A 17,096-nucleotide genomic window follows, 5' to 3' on the forward strand; every position below is an offset into this window, starting at 1 on the left:
CGAAAGCCTTGACCAGATCAATGAATACGGCTGCACAGAAATGTTTCTTATCGATGGCGGTTAAGATATCGTTTAGGACCTTGAGCGTGGCTGAGGTGCACCCATGACCAGCTCTGAAACCAGATTGCATAGCAGAGAAGGTATGGTGAGATTCGAAATGGTCGGTAATCTGTTTGTTGACTTGGCTTTCGAAGACCTTAGAAAGGCATGGTAGGATAGATATAGGTCTGTAGCAGTTTGGGTCAAGAGTGTCCCCCCCTTTGAAGATGGGGATGACCGCAGCTGCTTTCCAATCTTTGGGAATCTCAGACGACACGAAAGAGAGGTTGAACAGGCTAGTAATAGGGGTGGCAACAATTTCGGCAGATCATTTTTAGAAAGAAAGGGTCCAGATTGTCTAGCCCATAGTTTTGATGTCTTCACTATTATCCTATAATGTATGAAATAGTAAAAATAAATTAAAGCCTTGAATTAATAGGTGTGTCAAAACGTTTGACTGGTACTGTATATATATATATTTTAATAATATGGATTCATATGAATTATTACACATTAATATCGTATAAATAAAACCGCAACTGTTAAAAGTATCTGCACGAAGTGCAAATATAGTATATTACTGTAAGAGATGCTTTTGGTTTCATTTCACTCAGGAACATATCCGTGTCTGCTTGCAAGCTGAAAATATTTGTCTGTGCATGTTTAGTCTACCTGCCCCTCACCCAGGCTACTGTACTGATGTTACAAGCTTGATTCAGAAGATAGGCAAAGGGATTTTTTATTAGCAAGAGAAGAATGGTTTTACTTTTCAGTGCTAGTTAAGGATAATATGTGTCTAGTTATCACGTTTCACATAGGATTTATTAACTACCAAAAGGTAAGTGTATTTAATTATGCTGCTGCTCTGCACACACAAGCTTTTAGCTAGCTAGCTAGATCAAATGACATTCAACGTTCCTCCATAAAAGCAGCTCCTCCCAGGTATAATTCTGTGGACCTAATTCAGATAATGCATGTCATAACAAGATGCCCGGCGCTTCAAGCCTCCTCCTCAACCCTTTCTCACTCTCTCCCCATCGGCAAAATTTCAGTTGCATCTTGCTCCATGAATTAGGCTACACTTGTCTGTCCATCACACATGTAAATAACTAGCTTGCCTGCTCTATCTGCACTTATTTGTGAAGTAATTGAATGAACTAAATGTAAAAAACTGTTGCTTTCACAGGTTGAAAAGGAACAGACAGGAACCATATAAATCACAACTTTTTGGGGGGGATTTGAACCAGTTCAGAACTTTAATTTGCTGCTTCAATAGTAGAACGAAACGAAAAAAATGGTGGTTCTGTTCTGAACGAAACGATTGGGAAATCATTTTGGTTCCAACCCCTGGTTCGCACAGAGCAAAATGGCATATCATTTATGTGCCACTTGTTGCAATGTTTGTTACCCTCATGGCAGCCAGTAGGGGTAGAACAGCCTTAAACCAGTCACACCCATGTCCAGGCCAAAGATAATTTCCCCATTGTCTTGGCAGAGGGCCCATTTCGTTATCATTTATCCACAAGGATACTAGATAAATAGTTATTCTCAATGCATCCGACTCATTCATGGCATCCCGCTTTCCCCTCTCTCTACACACGTACACACACTCACTGGCTTCGAAGTCCGATCGCTAACCTTGGCACATAGCTCGCTAGCACGAGAGCCCTACCCTACCCTTCTCTGTTTCATAAAGACTTTTCATTTTGCCTGGGTTTAAATGAAGGATTTTCCTACTCCAAGCCTTTATCCACCTTCCCAAAACTCAGATTCTGAAAAGGTTCATCTAAGTAGGGGATATTTCAATTTGGATGCCTTTAGAAAGTAAATTAAAAACAATCAAATCTGCCTGTCAAGTAAAGGGCATTTGTTGTGTCCAGAGGCAGTTTCAGGAGATTTACTGAAATTTTTCATGGGTCAACATGTTTATGGGGTAACTGAGGATGTTACCACATAGTTGGTAGAGCAACTGAGAGCAGCTGAGGTTCCTTTACACTGCACACATCAAATAAAATAACATTTTATTGGTCACATACACATGGTTAGCAGATGTTATTGCAAGTGTAGCGAAATGCTTGTGCTTCTAGTTCCGACCATGCAGTAATATCTAACAAGTAATCTAACAATTTCACAACAACTACCTTATACACACAAGTGTAAGGAATGGATAAGAATATGTACATATAAATATATGAATGAGGGATGGCCGAACGGCATAGGCAAAATGCAGTAGATGGTATAGAGTACAGTATATACATATGAGATGAGTAATGTAGGGTATGTAAACATGATATGAAGTGGCATTTTTTAAAGTGACTAGTGATACATTTATTACATCCAATTTTTAATTCTTAAAGTGGATAGAGATTTGAGTCAGTATGTTGGCAGCAGCCACTCAATGTTAGTGATGGCTGTTTAATAGTCTGACAGAAGCTGTTTTTCAGTCTCTCAGTCCCAGCTTTGATGCACCTGTACTGACCTCACCTTCTGGATGATAACGGGGTGAACAGGCAGTGGCTCGGGTGGTTGTTGTCCTTGATTAACTTTTTGGCCTTCCTGTGACATTGGGTGGTGTAGGTGTCTTGGAGGGCAGGTAGTTTGCCCCCTGTAATGCGTTGTGCAGACCTCAGCCTTGCGGTTGTGGGTGGAGCAGTTGCCGTACCAGGCGGTGGGTGATACAGCCTGGTACGTGAGTGTTTTTGTGAGTGTTGTTGGTGACAAGCCAAATTTCTACTCCTGAGGTTGAAGAGGCACTGTAGTGCCTTCTTCACCACGCTGTCTGTGTGGGTGGACCCTTTCAGTTTGTCCGTGATGTGTACGCTGAGGAACTTTCCACCTTCTCCACTACTGTCCCGTCGATGTGGATAGGGGGGTGCTCCCCTGCTGTTTCCTGAAGTCCACGATCATCTGTTCAAAGACAGTTTTTCATCTACTTAATGCTGCAATATGTAACTTTTAGGGTGACCTGACCAAATTCACATAGAAATGGGAATTATAGATTTGTCATTCCCATTGATAGCTGGTAAAAGAAGTGGTAGATCTGTTCTATGTGCGCTATTTCTATGCTTCTCATTTTTACGTCTTTTAATTTAGGTTTTGTACACCAGCTTCAAACAGCTGAAAATGCTATATTTTTGGTCATGAAAAGTATATTTCACAGATGGTACAATGATTCTCTACACTATACTTGCTTGTTTTGTTACATAAACTGAAATTAGGCAAACTATTTGAATTTTAGCAACCAGGAAATGGCAGAGCAATTCCTGCATGGTGCACCTTTAAATAAGCTGGCCAATGAGACTGCTATTGCCTTTGAGGACACTGGAATGTACCCTTCAGTGTGAGGTCACATTTGAGGTCACAAAACTCTGCCCTAGTCAGTCTTGGAGTCCATTTAAGGACAATGGCAACAATAGTCTCATGGTCTGGCCATTTAGACCACACAACACACAGACAATCCTGCTCTTTAAAGGCCCACTGCAGTTGAAAGTAAACTTTTCTGTAAAAATATGTCTTGACCTTATCTATGATGTTACACAATAGTTTGTAAATAATCATTTTAATGGATATGAGTTTTATTTTGTTATGAAGTTGCCTTAAAAATTTAAAGGTCATGTGTTATATCAAATGAAATTATATTGCTTTTCTAAAAATAAAGCTTACAACATGCAGTACATGCCAAGTAAGTGACTCATAAACATTTGCGATTTGAGTTTGATATATTCAAATGCATTCTCAGTGGTCCTAATGGTAGGAGACTGTTCCTTGTGTAACCGATGTGAAATGGCTAGCTAGTTAGTGATGGTGCATGCTAATAGCGTTTCAATCGTTGACGTCACTTGCTCTGAGACCTTGAAGTAGTGGTTCCCCTTGCTCTGCAAGGGCCGCTGCTTTTGTGGAGCGATGGGTAACGATGCTTCGTGGGTGTCAGTTGTCTGTGTGTGCAGAGAGTCCCTGGTTCGAGCCCGGGTAGAGGCGAGGAGAGGGACAGAAGCTTTACTGTTACACTTGGAAGGCAGTATGAACCATGACTCAAGGCTGCAACTGGACACAGCAGTGAAATAAATATAATTGTTGGTGGCACCACATTAGGGACAAATTCTGTGGAAACTGATGACGTCATCCCATGAGTTATCTCAAAAGTAATTAAAGCCAGGGAAACAGATTGTAACAGATCTTTACTGAACAGTTAGTGCAAAACATCTGTAAAACATCCTAACTGAAAGATGAGACAAAATGACTTAAAAGTGAACGCTGAGTTCATATCTACTAATGAATCTATGTAACGTAACTTATCCATTCAAATCAAAATTGAAAATGTTCATATATAAAAAATACATTTTTATGGGATTGTATTCCTTTTCTACAACAGACATAGCATTGATTTCATTTGCAGGTGACCGAAGCAATGCTTTCCAAAACATGTACATTTCAGGGATGAGGTGATGGGCATTTAGGATGTACTACCTTGAACACCGTTTGTCAAGTTTAGAGGGGAGAAAATAGGTTAGTGAGTGCCATTCCACATTGGACACACAAAGGGCTAGTAGCCATCAGACTGAAAGGCAAACATGTCGCCAAAGAGGAAGTGAGTTTTGTTTTGGTATCACACACACACACACACACACACACACACACACACACACACACACACACACACACACACACACACACACACACACACACACACACACACACACACACACACACACACACACACACACACACACACACACACACACACCAGTTGATCCTGATCGGACATGATGTCTGTGCCGGCCAGGAGACAGTGCGTAAACATTGCCTACATCAACACCATCACAAAGAGTGGAAAACCAAAGCATGAGGGGACCCACGACACCAACACTACTGTCTGTCATGTGGGATGACGGCTAAAATGAAGGCAGAATCATTTGACGCAGTGGAAAAGTTTTATTTTATAGAATGGACCATCAACTGGTTGTCGATACCTAACAGCAATACAGTAAAGAGTTTTAAAAACAATGTGTAGTATATTTATAATGTTAAGGTCTGTACATTAGGTCATGGACATTATAGAACACATTTAGACTTTTTGACTGTTGACTTCAGGGCTAAGCATCCTATATTCAATATTCATTTCCATCCTGTTCAATTTCTATGCTAATAGCTGTCATTAGCTTCCACCCATCTTATCTCTCCCAGCATGTGACCTAAAACAGGGTGATTTGAAAAGGTATACTTATGCAAGTTAAAGTGCTTTTACAGTGGTTACTACAGTATCAGTTATGTTTGTGGACTGACATGGTTTGCAACATGGTCTTGACCCTCACGTGGACATATATTAGGTTTTCGTCACAGTACAGGACAGTGGCGTCCATGTCCAGTCTGAAAAGTCTGACATCAATTTTCTACATGAATAATTCAATTCAGTCTCCCAGCGGCTACATCGGCCGTAGCATCTTTTTGATATGAAGCATTACCTTGGTAATCCTCTTAGTGGTGGGAAAGTGGTTTAGAGGTGCATTCTTTATAACAGCAGCACAAATGGGGGGGATCACTGCCCCGAGGGGCCTGGGTTCAGGGTAGGCCACTCCCTCTAAGGCTCTTCAAAACTTTCCATGAAGAGTTCCTGGGATGGGATTGCCCGCCTGCATTGCAGTGAACCCGCTGACATCTCTGCACAGTGTGTGATGTGATGGAGAGGTGGGGGGAGGGAGCGAGGGGAGGTGGGGGCCGAGGTGATTGGGGGTGGTTTGGGTTCAATCTGGATGGGAAACTCAGGGAAATGGTGTTGCTGCGGGAATGCAGGGCTGTTTGAGCCATGCGGGCTGAGAGGATTAAGGGGATCAAGAGCGGGAAAGGTGGCCAGATACACACATACACTCACACATACATATGCGTATACATACACACTAATCAGGGCACGTCAGTCACAACATTCTCTGCAGCCCACGCTGGAACACGATGAAAGACAGAGAGACAGAGAGAGATTTACAATGAGCATTGGTGTAGTGGGGGCTATACGACGTATACCCACTTTTTTCCAGTGGGAATTGCATATTACTTCATAATCCCCACTGATGCGTATCAAAGTAGTATAGTGAAGGTATACGCCATTTCAATTATGTAGTACAATAGCGAAATCATGCACAAAGTAGCCTACACAATCGCAAAGTATGTGAATATAGGCTATTCACATGCACGCTGCACACATTGCTAGTTTTAGCGGAATATCAGGCAGCAAGAGCACATAGCTCTCAACTGGTTGTTGACGCATGGAGCAGCTCACGGAATTGTAAGACATCAGTAGCCAGTTATGGACTTTAAACGTCACATCTTTAAAAAGTGCAATTTTGAGAGTGAAAACATGAAACAACTATAGGAAAATGTTTTGCAAAGTTAGAGTATACCCACTTCTCCAAGCACCACTATACCACTGACAATAACAGTCACCACACTCAATAACAGACAGACAGACAGACAGACAGACAGACAGACAGACAGACAGACAGACAGACAGACAGACAGACAGACAGACAGACAGACAGACAGACAGACAGACAGACAGACAGACAGACAGACAGACAGACAGACAGACAGACAGACAGACAGACAGAGGCATTCAATGAGAGACAGAGAGACAGGCATACAATGAGACTCAATGAGAGACAGGCAGACAGGCTTAAGATGCCACTAGAAAGACAAGCTTAAGATGACACTAGAAAGACAGGCTTAAGATGACACTAGAAAGACAGGCTTAAGATGACACTAGAAAGACAGGCTTAAGATGACACTAGAAAGACAGGCTTAAGATGACACTAGAAAGACAGGCTTAAGACGACACTAGAAAGACAAGGTTAAGACGACACTAGAAAGACAGGCTTAAGATGACACTAGAAAGATAGGCTTAAGATGGCACTATAAAGACAAGCTTAAGATAAGACTCAATTAGACCACTAACACATTGGCCTAACTCTTTGTAAGTGTTAGAGAAAGTACTCTGAGACTTACAAAGATCCAACAGCATACGCGGAGGTAATTAGACACACAAGTGGTACACTCAACAAGTGGTAGAGCATGAAAGAAACATCAACAGAGACACTGAGACAAGGCTGTGAAGAAGACATGCAGGCGAGGTCTACTTACAGATGAGTGCACTGTTTTCCCTCTGCCACAGCAACGGCAGTCAAAGTTCCTGTCTTCCAGTCGTTGTTGCGTGATATTGGTCGCTTTGCTCAACGGCATTGTCGCAGTGTACCATGCCGGAAGTGCTGTGAAATACCATCTCCATGACCATTTCCTGTGGAGGACAGGACGTTAAGGGGACAGACATAAGGCATTATGACACAGCTTCCTGTCTGACATAGTGTCAGCATTGGAGAAGATAAGGAAATATGTTCTCAGGAAGAGCTGTAAGAAGTGTTTTCAAGTGTCTTCTGGGAAGGGGAAGGAAATGTGGTGTTGTGATGTTAATCAAGCACATTTTCCACTGTGGCTGAAATGGTGGCTGAAACAGTGGTTGAAATGGTGGCGTAAACATCAGACCGGACTACTAGTATTTCTACAACTAGTAGACCAATAGTTCCTCATTGCAAATTGTTACTGCTCTTTTCATTGTCAGAGTCAGGCAGTGCTTAACCACATCAGACAGAAAGAAAACAGCACCACATTTGTCTGAGGTTAGTTTCACATCACTTCTAAACACATTTCTATCCAAAATACGTCCTGTTCTCTCATTGCTTACATGTCATTTTTTGATGAACAACTCTTTTATTTTATTTGAGCAGTACAATCCTTTAGTGCGGACAAGCTTTTCTTGGAAAAGATGTGTTTGCAAGTTGTGTGAGTGTGTTACTAGAGCTGAACGTTGGCATGTCGGATTCTTTTAAGGGCTCACTTTGCTTCCAAAATATGAACAGAAAACATTTAAAATGTTGCTTTGTAGTTTGCACTACAGTTCTAATGATGATAAATGTTAAAGTAATTATGTGCCGTGGGTGAAGGATTGTGATAAAAAAGACAATTTAATGTTTTAAAGTTGAGAAACGTGTATGGCCAATAATAATCATAGTAATGAAAATTGCACACAAAAAACATGATCATCTACTTCCTACATAGAACATGTAAGCAGATTCATGACAGGATGCTGATAGTATATCCATCGTAAATCCAAAATGACCTACTTACCGAGTGGTGTGAATGTATTGTAGGTTTGAACCTCCCAGTGTAGACTGTTGGAACCTCCCAGTGTAGACTGTTTAAACCTCCCAGTGTAGACTGTTTAAACCTCCCAGTGTAGACTGTTTAAACCTCCCAGTGTAGACTGTTTAAACCTCCCAGTGTAGACTGTTTGAATCTCCCAGTGTAGACTGTTTAAACCTCCCAGTGTAGACTGTTTCAATCTCCCAGTGTTGACTGTTTGAACCTCCCAGTGTAGACTGTTTAAACCTCCCAAGGTGTAGACTGCTTGAACCTCCCAGTGTAGACTGTTTGAATCTCCCAGTGTAGACTGTTAAACCTCCCAGTGTAGACTGTTTAAACCTCTCAGTGTAGACTGTTTAGCACCTCCCAGTGTAGACTGTTTGAACCTCCCAGTGTAGACTGTTTCAACCTCCCAGTGTAGACTGTTTCAACCTCCCAGTGTAGACTGCTTGAACCTCCCAGTGTTGACTGTTTGAAACTCCCAGTGTAGACTGTGTCAACCTCCCAGTGTAGACTGTTTGAACCTCCCAGTGTAGACTGTTTCAATCTCCCAGTGTAGACTGTTTGAACCTCCCAGTGTAGACTGTTTAAACCTCCCAAGGTGTAGACTGCTTGAACCTCCCAGTGTAGACTGTTTGAACCTCCCAGTGTATACTGTTTAAACCTCCCAGTGTAGACTGTTTAAACCTCTCAGTGTAGACTGTTTAGCACCTCCCAGTGTAGACTGTTTGAACCTCCCAGTGTAGACTGTTTCAACCTCCCAGTGTAGACTGTTTCAACCCCCCAGTGTAGACTGCTTGAACCTCCCAGTGTTGACTGTTTGAAACTCCTAGTGTAGACTGTGTCAACCTCCCAGTGTAGACTACTTGAACCTCCCAGTGTAGACTGTTTGAACCTCTCAGTGTAGACTGTTTTAACCTCCCAGTGTAGACTGTTTGAACTTCCCAGTGTAGACTGTTTGAACCTCCCAGTGTAGACTGTTTCAACCTCCCAGTGTAGACTGTTTGAACCTCCCAGTGTAGACTGGTTAAACCTCCCAGTGTAGACTGTTTGAATCTCTCCCAGTGTAGACTGTTTCAACCTCCCAGTGTAGACTGTTTAAACCTCCCAGTGTAGACTGTTTCAACCTCCCAGTGTAGACTGTTTAAACCTCCCAGTGTAGACTGTTTGAACCTCCCAGTGTAGACTGTTTCAACCTCCCAGTGTAGACTGTTTGAACCTCCCAGTGTAGACTGTTGGAACCTCCCAGTGTAGACTGTTTGAACCTCCCAGTGTAGACTGTTTAAACCTCCCAGTGTAGACTGTTTGAATCTCTCCCAGTGTAGACTGTTTCAACCTCCCAGTGTAGACTGTTTAAACCTCCCAGTGTAGACTGTTTCAACCTCCCAGTGTAGACTGTTTAAACCTCCCAGTGTAGACTGTTTGAACCTCCCAGTGTAGACTGTTTGAACCTCCCAGTGTAGACTGTTTGAAACTCCCAGTGTAGACTGTTTGAACCTCCCAGTGTAGACTGTTTAAACCTCCCAGTGTAGACTGTTTGAATCTCCCAGTGTAGACTGTTTGAACCTCCCAGTGTCTTCAGATTGACCCATATAAGACATGTTCCCATCTTTGTTGTTTCTTCTTCTCCTTGGTTTCTGACCTTCATGGTTTTCAACAGGTGATTCTGTGGACTTTACTCACAAGGCCATCACACTAGGAGCTCCTGACACACACAGACACTCCATCCCGCCTCCTTTCCAGATGCCAGGTGGGACCTAAACCCACTTTCAGCCATATTTAAACTCTAATATAAGCTACGTCATCCGCTTATTTTTTTCCATTTTATTGTAGAAAGACTGATGAGCACGATACAGTAAAATTCAATGCAGAAATGTAATTGACAAAAGGGCCCAGGATTAAGAAAAATAGGATTATGACTGTGCACTTTCATGGCTTACCATAGCTAGCATCTTTGACCTTCTACAGTGGACCACACTTTGATAAGAGTTTTGTTTGGAATTTCATGATTGTTTCTTTACTTGGCGGTTCATTCTAAAACTGCACTTCTAATGCTGTTCAGTCATAAATTATTGTTGAGTCCTATCGATTCCAGCAGCATTTGCAGACTTGGTAGTGAGACTGTAGCTATTAGTTCAAAATGGAGGATACCATATGTGACAATTCATGTCCTGCCTTGAGGAAGACTATGAAAGTCAGAACATAGTCTGGAAGAACCAAAGAGTACGGATTGCAATGACCATCAAGTGCTTCAAAAACCAAGACGAGCCAAGAGAACTGGGTTGACTTGAGTTGCGTGAACCTCTGGAGGGGTGAGAAAGAAGAGTTGGGTTACCAGGTGGCAAGGGGCCCGTCGGCACAGTTATGGAAGGGTCAGGAGAGGCTGTGGAATCTGACCCAGGGACCCATGAAAACCTGGAGCTTTCTCTCCTCTCAGTCGCTTCTTCCTCAGAACCCACAGCCGCCTGGCTCTCTGACTGTCTGTTTCTGTGTCCAACGTTGATTATATAAATCTACGGTGTCCGTTCACCCACCCACTGAGATAGATCATATGAGACAGTGATACATACTGCCAATGATCTCTACCGCTGTGCAGGGGTTATTTGTGTAGTCTCATTATTACATAGGCACTCACATTCACTCAAGTTCTTGGTATGTGCTGTAGGAAAATAGGAACTTGTTCACACGCAAACGTAGCTGTCGTCATAAGTGATTGGATCGTTTTTTTCACAACAACATATTGAATGTTGTCTCCAAAAATGTGTTCAGGCATGACCTAGCAAGTATAGGGACCTACGTGCTGTTTTTCCTCCCCAAAAAGCTACAACTTTAGCTACTTTCAAAGATGGATTCAGTTAAATTACAGTAGAGGGTAAAGATGAAAAGTCAAGTATATCATTCAATTTTTCCCTTTTGGGAAAAATGACAGTGGACAGTGGACAGTAATCGGTAGCGTCTAGGAACACGACAAACAGGTTACCCTCATGTTATAACATCACGTTTCCGCCCACAGCATTATATACAGATAGGCCTGGTTCCGCAGTCATCTAGTTGCTTTACTGCTACTTTCCTGGAAGATCCATGTGGCAGCACCAAGCATCGCATACCCTGTGAAAGAGCGTAATGCTATCCATCCTCCTATTAACATTAACATTCCCCTTCAGCTTGTATAACCATAATGAACCAATCAGGCTAAACACACTAGCTATCAGCATTATGTCAAGGAAAAACATGCAACAACCTAATCACTGGTCTAGGATCACCTATGATCGACATGTAATGGTTATAAAGAAGGAGAGAATGTGTGCCCAAAAATGTCCTTTTATTTAGCGGTGTAGATGCCTCTCATTGTATGTCTCTAGTCTAATTTATTTCCTGCACAGTCATTTCCCTCTGGTGCTCTCAGGTTTACACCTGGAGAGAACATCAATGGCCACTCTATCGCAACTCCGGATGACTCTGCGTTTTCTTTTTGAAAACATTGCTGTTACATTCCTCCCAAAAAACAAACAGTGCCACCAAAGAACAAGTGAACAGCTTTTGAAGTTCACACATGAAAGATACGGGTAGCTAAGGAGCACTTTTCAGGTAATGTTAGTCAACTCACGTCCGTCATCCTGATACCAATCCAATCATTGATTTTTACCTCAGATACTGTAGCTATTGATAAAGTAAGTCTTAAGAGTAGAGCGGTTGGCTTGAAAAGCTACGTGGTTGGTTCTGTTAGGAATGACCCATTGTGGTTCCGTCTGGCTCAGTTGGTAGAGCATGGCACATTCAATGCCAGGATTGTGGGTTTGATTCCCATGGGGGACCAGTACAAAAATGTATGCAGTGTAAAAAAAAGAGTAAATTGTCTTCCGGTAGGTGGCGTCACTCATATCCAGCACTAGTCTGTCAGACAGTGGGAATTACTAAATGGATACTTCCTTTTGGGACAGTGCTCTTTCCCTCCTAAGAGCTGGCAGGATCATACAAATACAATCCATTTCTATGGTATGAGTTGGCCACAGGATATACTGTCAAAGACCATTGTCCTGCCACATCATAACAACAAAGTGTACTGTACATAGTGGTCTGAAAAGTGTCTCGAAGACCATTCTGTGGGCAAGGGTCTCTTTCAATCCTACAGCAGGACCTTTGGACTGAACCATTGATTTAGGTGGGAGCAATCTGCTTCACGAGATGGCTTATCACTGTGTTTGGAATGTCATTGGAAAAGCTCACGTTCTTTCAGGGCTACAACACCAGCGACTCAGAAAGGATCAAAGCTGTGTATCTTATCAACAGGATGCAATAAACGGGATTCCACAATAAAACCCCAATAAAACCCATGGTAAATCAATTTCAGTGGCTTTCAAAGACTGAACGTGCCATGATGAATCTATTTCCTGTTTGTGACAAAAAGGGGCACATACAGGCACCACTTGAAGAATGCTTCTGTGATGGTCCTTAGTGGAGATCAACTTCAGGATTCGAGGACTTTCTGTCCTGGTACATTAGGATCAAACTGTGACCATCAACTGGCATGCTAACATTTCAAGACTGTGGCATTGAATTGGCCAACTAAGCATAGTTTCCAAGGCCATTGTCCAAACCTGCTTCATTCACGGTTCCATTTGAGTTGTATTTACATTTAGAAACATGGTAAGCAAGCTGGTTTGTTTGCCTTGACCTCTAAAGTCTGATGCATGTGAGACTCATTTAGCAACAGTCAAAAATGTAAACATTGAAGGCAATGTCATCACATTACATTTTCATACACGAATAATACTTTATTTCTACATATCTGTAGCCTATAGTCATGGAAGTGCTCTTACGGTTGTTTAGCCCAGGGACGGGAAAATGCCTATGGGCTCTCGTGGCTTCAGAAAAGCCAATGGCTTCTCATTACGCCTTAGCCTGTGTCTCTGTGATTGGACCATTTGTCAATCACATGTTGACCAGGTAACAAGGGTTTCTGAGAGGTCAGAATCATGGTCATTCTGAGTGGAGGTGGTGGTCAAAGGTTGCTCTCTCACACCAAGTGACTGCTTCTCTCACCGTGTCGCCATTTACAGGGTCTTGACCACCACTTGTGTGTGACACAACAGCTTCCAGCAAAGGACGTAGGAGCAGTAAACCATTGAACTCCACCAAAACAGATAAAACGGGGTACACTGAAATAGTTTATCTGTGTATAGGCTATAAGTAACTAAAATAGCTGATCATAACAACTGATATCTCTAAAAGTTAATGATAACATTTAAACTTATATCTAAAATAGCTGATCATCACTGATATCTCTAAAATAGCTGATCATCACTGATATCTCTAAAATAGCTGATCATCACTGATATCTCTAAAATAGCTGATCATCACCGATATCTCTAAAATAGCTGATCACAACAACTGATATCTCTAAAAGTTAATGATAACATTTCAACTGTTATATCTAAAATAGCTGATCATCACCGATATCTCTAAAATAGCTGATCACAACAACTGATATCTCTAAAAGTTAATGATAACATTTCAACTTATATCTAAAATAGCTGATCATTGATATCTCTAAAATAGCTGATTATCACTGATATCTCTAAAACAGCTGATCATCACCGATATCTCTAAAATAGCTGATCATCACTGACGTCTCTAAAACATCTGACCATCACTGATATCTCTAAAATAGCTGATCATCACTGATATCTCTAAAATAGCTGATCACAACAACTGATATCTCTAAAAGTTAATGATAACATTTCGTTATATCTAAAATAGCTGATCATCACTGATATCTCTAAAATAGCTGATCATCACTGATATCTCCAAAATAGCTGATTATCACTGATATCTCTAAAATAGCTGATCATCACCGATATCTCTAAAATAGTTGATCACAACTGATATCTCTAAAAGTTAATGATAACATTTTGTTATTTCCAAAATAGCTGATCATCACTGATATCTCTAAAATAGCTGATCATCACTGATATCTCTAAAATAGCTGATCATCACTGATATCTCTAAAATAGCTGATCATCACTGATATCTCTAAAATAGCTGATCATCACTGATATCTCTAAAATAGCTGATCATCACTGATATCTCCAAAATAGCTGATCAAAACGTTTCAGCAGTTATCTCTAACAGAACTAGAGAGTTCTAGTTTTCCAAACTCAAACAAATAATCGTTGTCACACAACCCTACATACGACTTTCAACCTTTGTGTAAACATTAACAGAAGTGGGAGAAACAGAACTACCCCAGTTAGTCTGTGATTGTGTCCATCAGGGTCATTAGTGCAAACCGAACATGTTTTGCAACGAAAACTAAAGTTTTTTATTGGACAAGTTTAGGTTAGTGCCTCCCTGTTTCAGTCCGTTTTCTTCCACTTGGTGCCTAGTGAATACGACCCAGACGTTTCCCTTACATACGGTATGTTCCTAATGCAGGCTACACGAGGGTGGCAGGACTATGCGATCTGACCGAGGGCATCTCAAACATGGACACTGGATTATTAAAGGTGACAGTTTTCCTGGAATTCTCCCCACCGTGCAGGACTGTTAATCCTCATAAAATAATGATCTGAGGGAGGGAGGGGAAGGAGTGAGAAGAAATGAAGGTAGAGAGAGGGACAGAAACTTTAGGGGGAAAATAAATAAATAGGCACATAGGGTAAGAATGTCTAAAGTTAAAGTGGAAGAGGAGGAAGAGCGGGACATTGGGTAAGAGGGTAAGGAAATTGGATGAGAGGAATATGGAGGGATGAGGTATAAGACATAAAGCTGTGGTTAAATATATGGGCACCCTTGCACAATTTACTATTTCTTTTAAAACAAGTCGATTTTTATTTATTTCACATACTGTATGTATTTGTTTGATATACAACTGCACAGGGCCAAGAAAAAAAAAGTCATAAAATGGCCCGGACTAAACTATTAAAAATTATAATGAATTTGGTTGGACGCAAGTGATTCTCATCTACGTGTAACTTATCTCACCAGTGGTACATTTCAGGTGCCTACAGGGTATAAATAGCCATTCAACCACTTTCTAAAAGACCAAACGGAACATTCTATTCCATTGCACATCATTGTAAAGTGCAAGGATGCCAATATATTTGACTGCAACTGTAACACATAAAGTGATTTATGATGGCGTGAGAGAGTAGTGGAGAGCGGAGTGGGTGAAAGTGGGAGTGGAAGAAAGAGAGAGAGGAGGGGAGGGGTTAAAGAGAGGAGGGGAGGGGTTAAAGAAAGGAGGGAGGGGTTAAATAGAGGGAGGGGTTACAGTGAGGAATTGAGGCGTTAAATAGAGAAGGGGAGGGGTTAAAGAGAGGCGGAAGATGTGGAGGATGTGAAGAGAAAAGGAGAGGGTAGCCAAGCCTTTATTTACCTCGTCATGGCAGTCACACCACTGTGTAACATAACAAACTGATCCAGGTTAAGTTATTAAGAGTGTGCACAAGGTATAGAGTTGCCTGTGAATGCAGTAGCTATTAAATAAACACAGCCTTGGCAACAGCCAAAGATCTTCAACGTTGCAGAATGATATGGGGATGAGGACGACACCCAAAATCCAATGTCTAGAAAGATGTCAAAATGTTTTATCCAACCAAGTCAGTGGAGTCTGTATGAAGTAATCCAAATAATTAGTCCACAAGAACATTGATGAACAATAAACAAGACTACTATTTAAGTAAATATGGGTGTGGTCAGTGGCCGGGCGGGGCCCAGTTAAGCCTACATACATACACGCTAAGTAATTATGGAACCTTGTGGTTATATGGATTGTATGGGACCATAAAAGCCATGCAATATAACTACAGGGGAGACTGTCTAAATTGCCTGGTATATGAAGTGAAAGGCCAGTCCTGTAATGGGCACTACTGTTTAAGATGAGTAGTTTTAATGTCATGTTGTCAATGGTGAAAAGACAACGCAACTACACTGAGCTCCAAAGGTATTGAATGAATAGTGAGTAATGATGAATGAGAACGTTACAAATATCATACCCCCCAAAATGCTAAACTCCCCTGTTATTGTAATGTGGAAAGGTTAACATGTCTTGGGGGTATGATATTTGTGCTTATGTAACTTTCGCACTCTTCATTATTCACGATTAATTCAGGGTTATACATAATCATGGTAGCATCCACACTCATGTAGAAGTGTTTAGAAACATTATATTCTTATTTACAATAAAAGTGACTCTAAAATGACACAATACATTATTTACCATTCATTTCTATTGGGCACAAAATAATCTGAAACACAACCAAAACAAACAGCAAATGCATCCAACAAGTTGGTTAAGTCAAAAGTGTGACATAATAATTGAGTGCTAGGAATATGGGACCAAATACGAAACTTTTTAATACTTTAATGTACATATAACTGCATTTATCCCAATAATTTTGGTCCCTTAAACTGGGGGGACTATGGTACAAAAAGTGCTGTAATTTCTAAACGGGTTCACCCGATATGAATGAAAATACCCTCAAATTAAAGCTGACAGTCTGCACTGTAGTTCAAATCAAATCAAATTGTATTTGTCACATGCGCTGAACAGATGTAGACCTTACATTGAAATGCTTACTTACAAGCCCTTAACCAACAATGCAGTTTTAATAAAAAATACCTAAAAAAAGAAAAAGATAAATGTAACAAATAATTGAAGAGCAGCAGTAAAATAACAATAGCGAGGCTATATACAGGGGGTACCTGTACAGAGTCAATGTGCAGGCTATATACAGGGGGTACCTGTACAGAGTCAATGTGGAGGCTATATACAGGGGGTACCGGTACAGAGTCAATGTGGAGGCTATATACAGGGGGTACCTGTACAGAGTCAATGTGCAGGCTATATACAGGGGGTACCTGTACAGAGT

Source organism: Oncorhynchus mykiss, chromosome 15 (genome assembly GCF_057628025.1).
Source record: "Oncorhynchus mykiss isolate SJ-2025 chromosome 15, ASM5762802v1, whole genome shotgun sequence".
Classification (NCBI taxonomy): domain Eukaryota; kingdom Metazoa; phylum Chordata; class Actinopteri; order Salmoniformes; family Salmonidae; genus Oncorhynchus; species Oncorhynchus mykiss.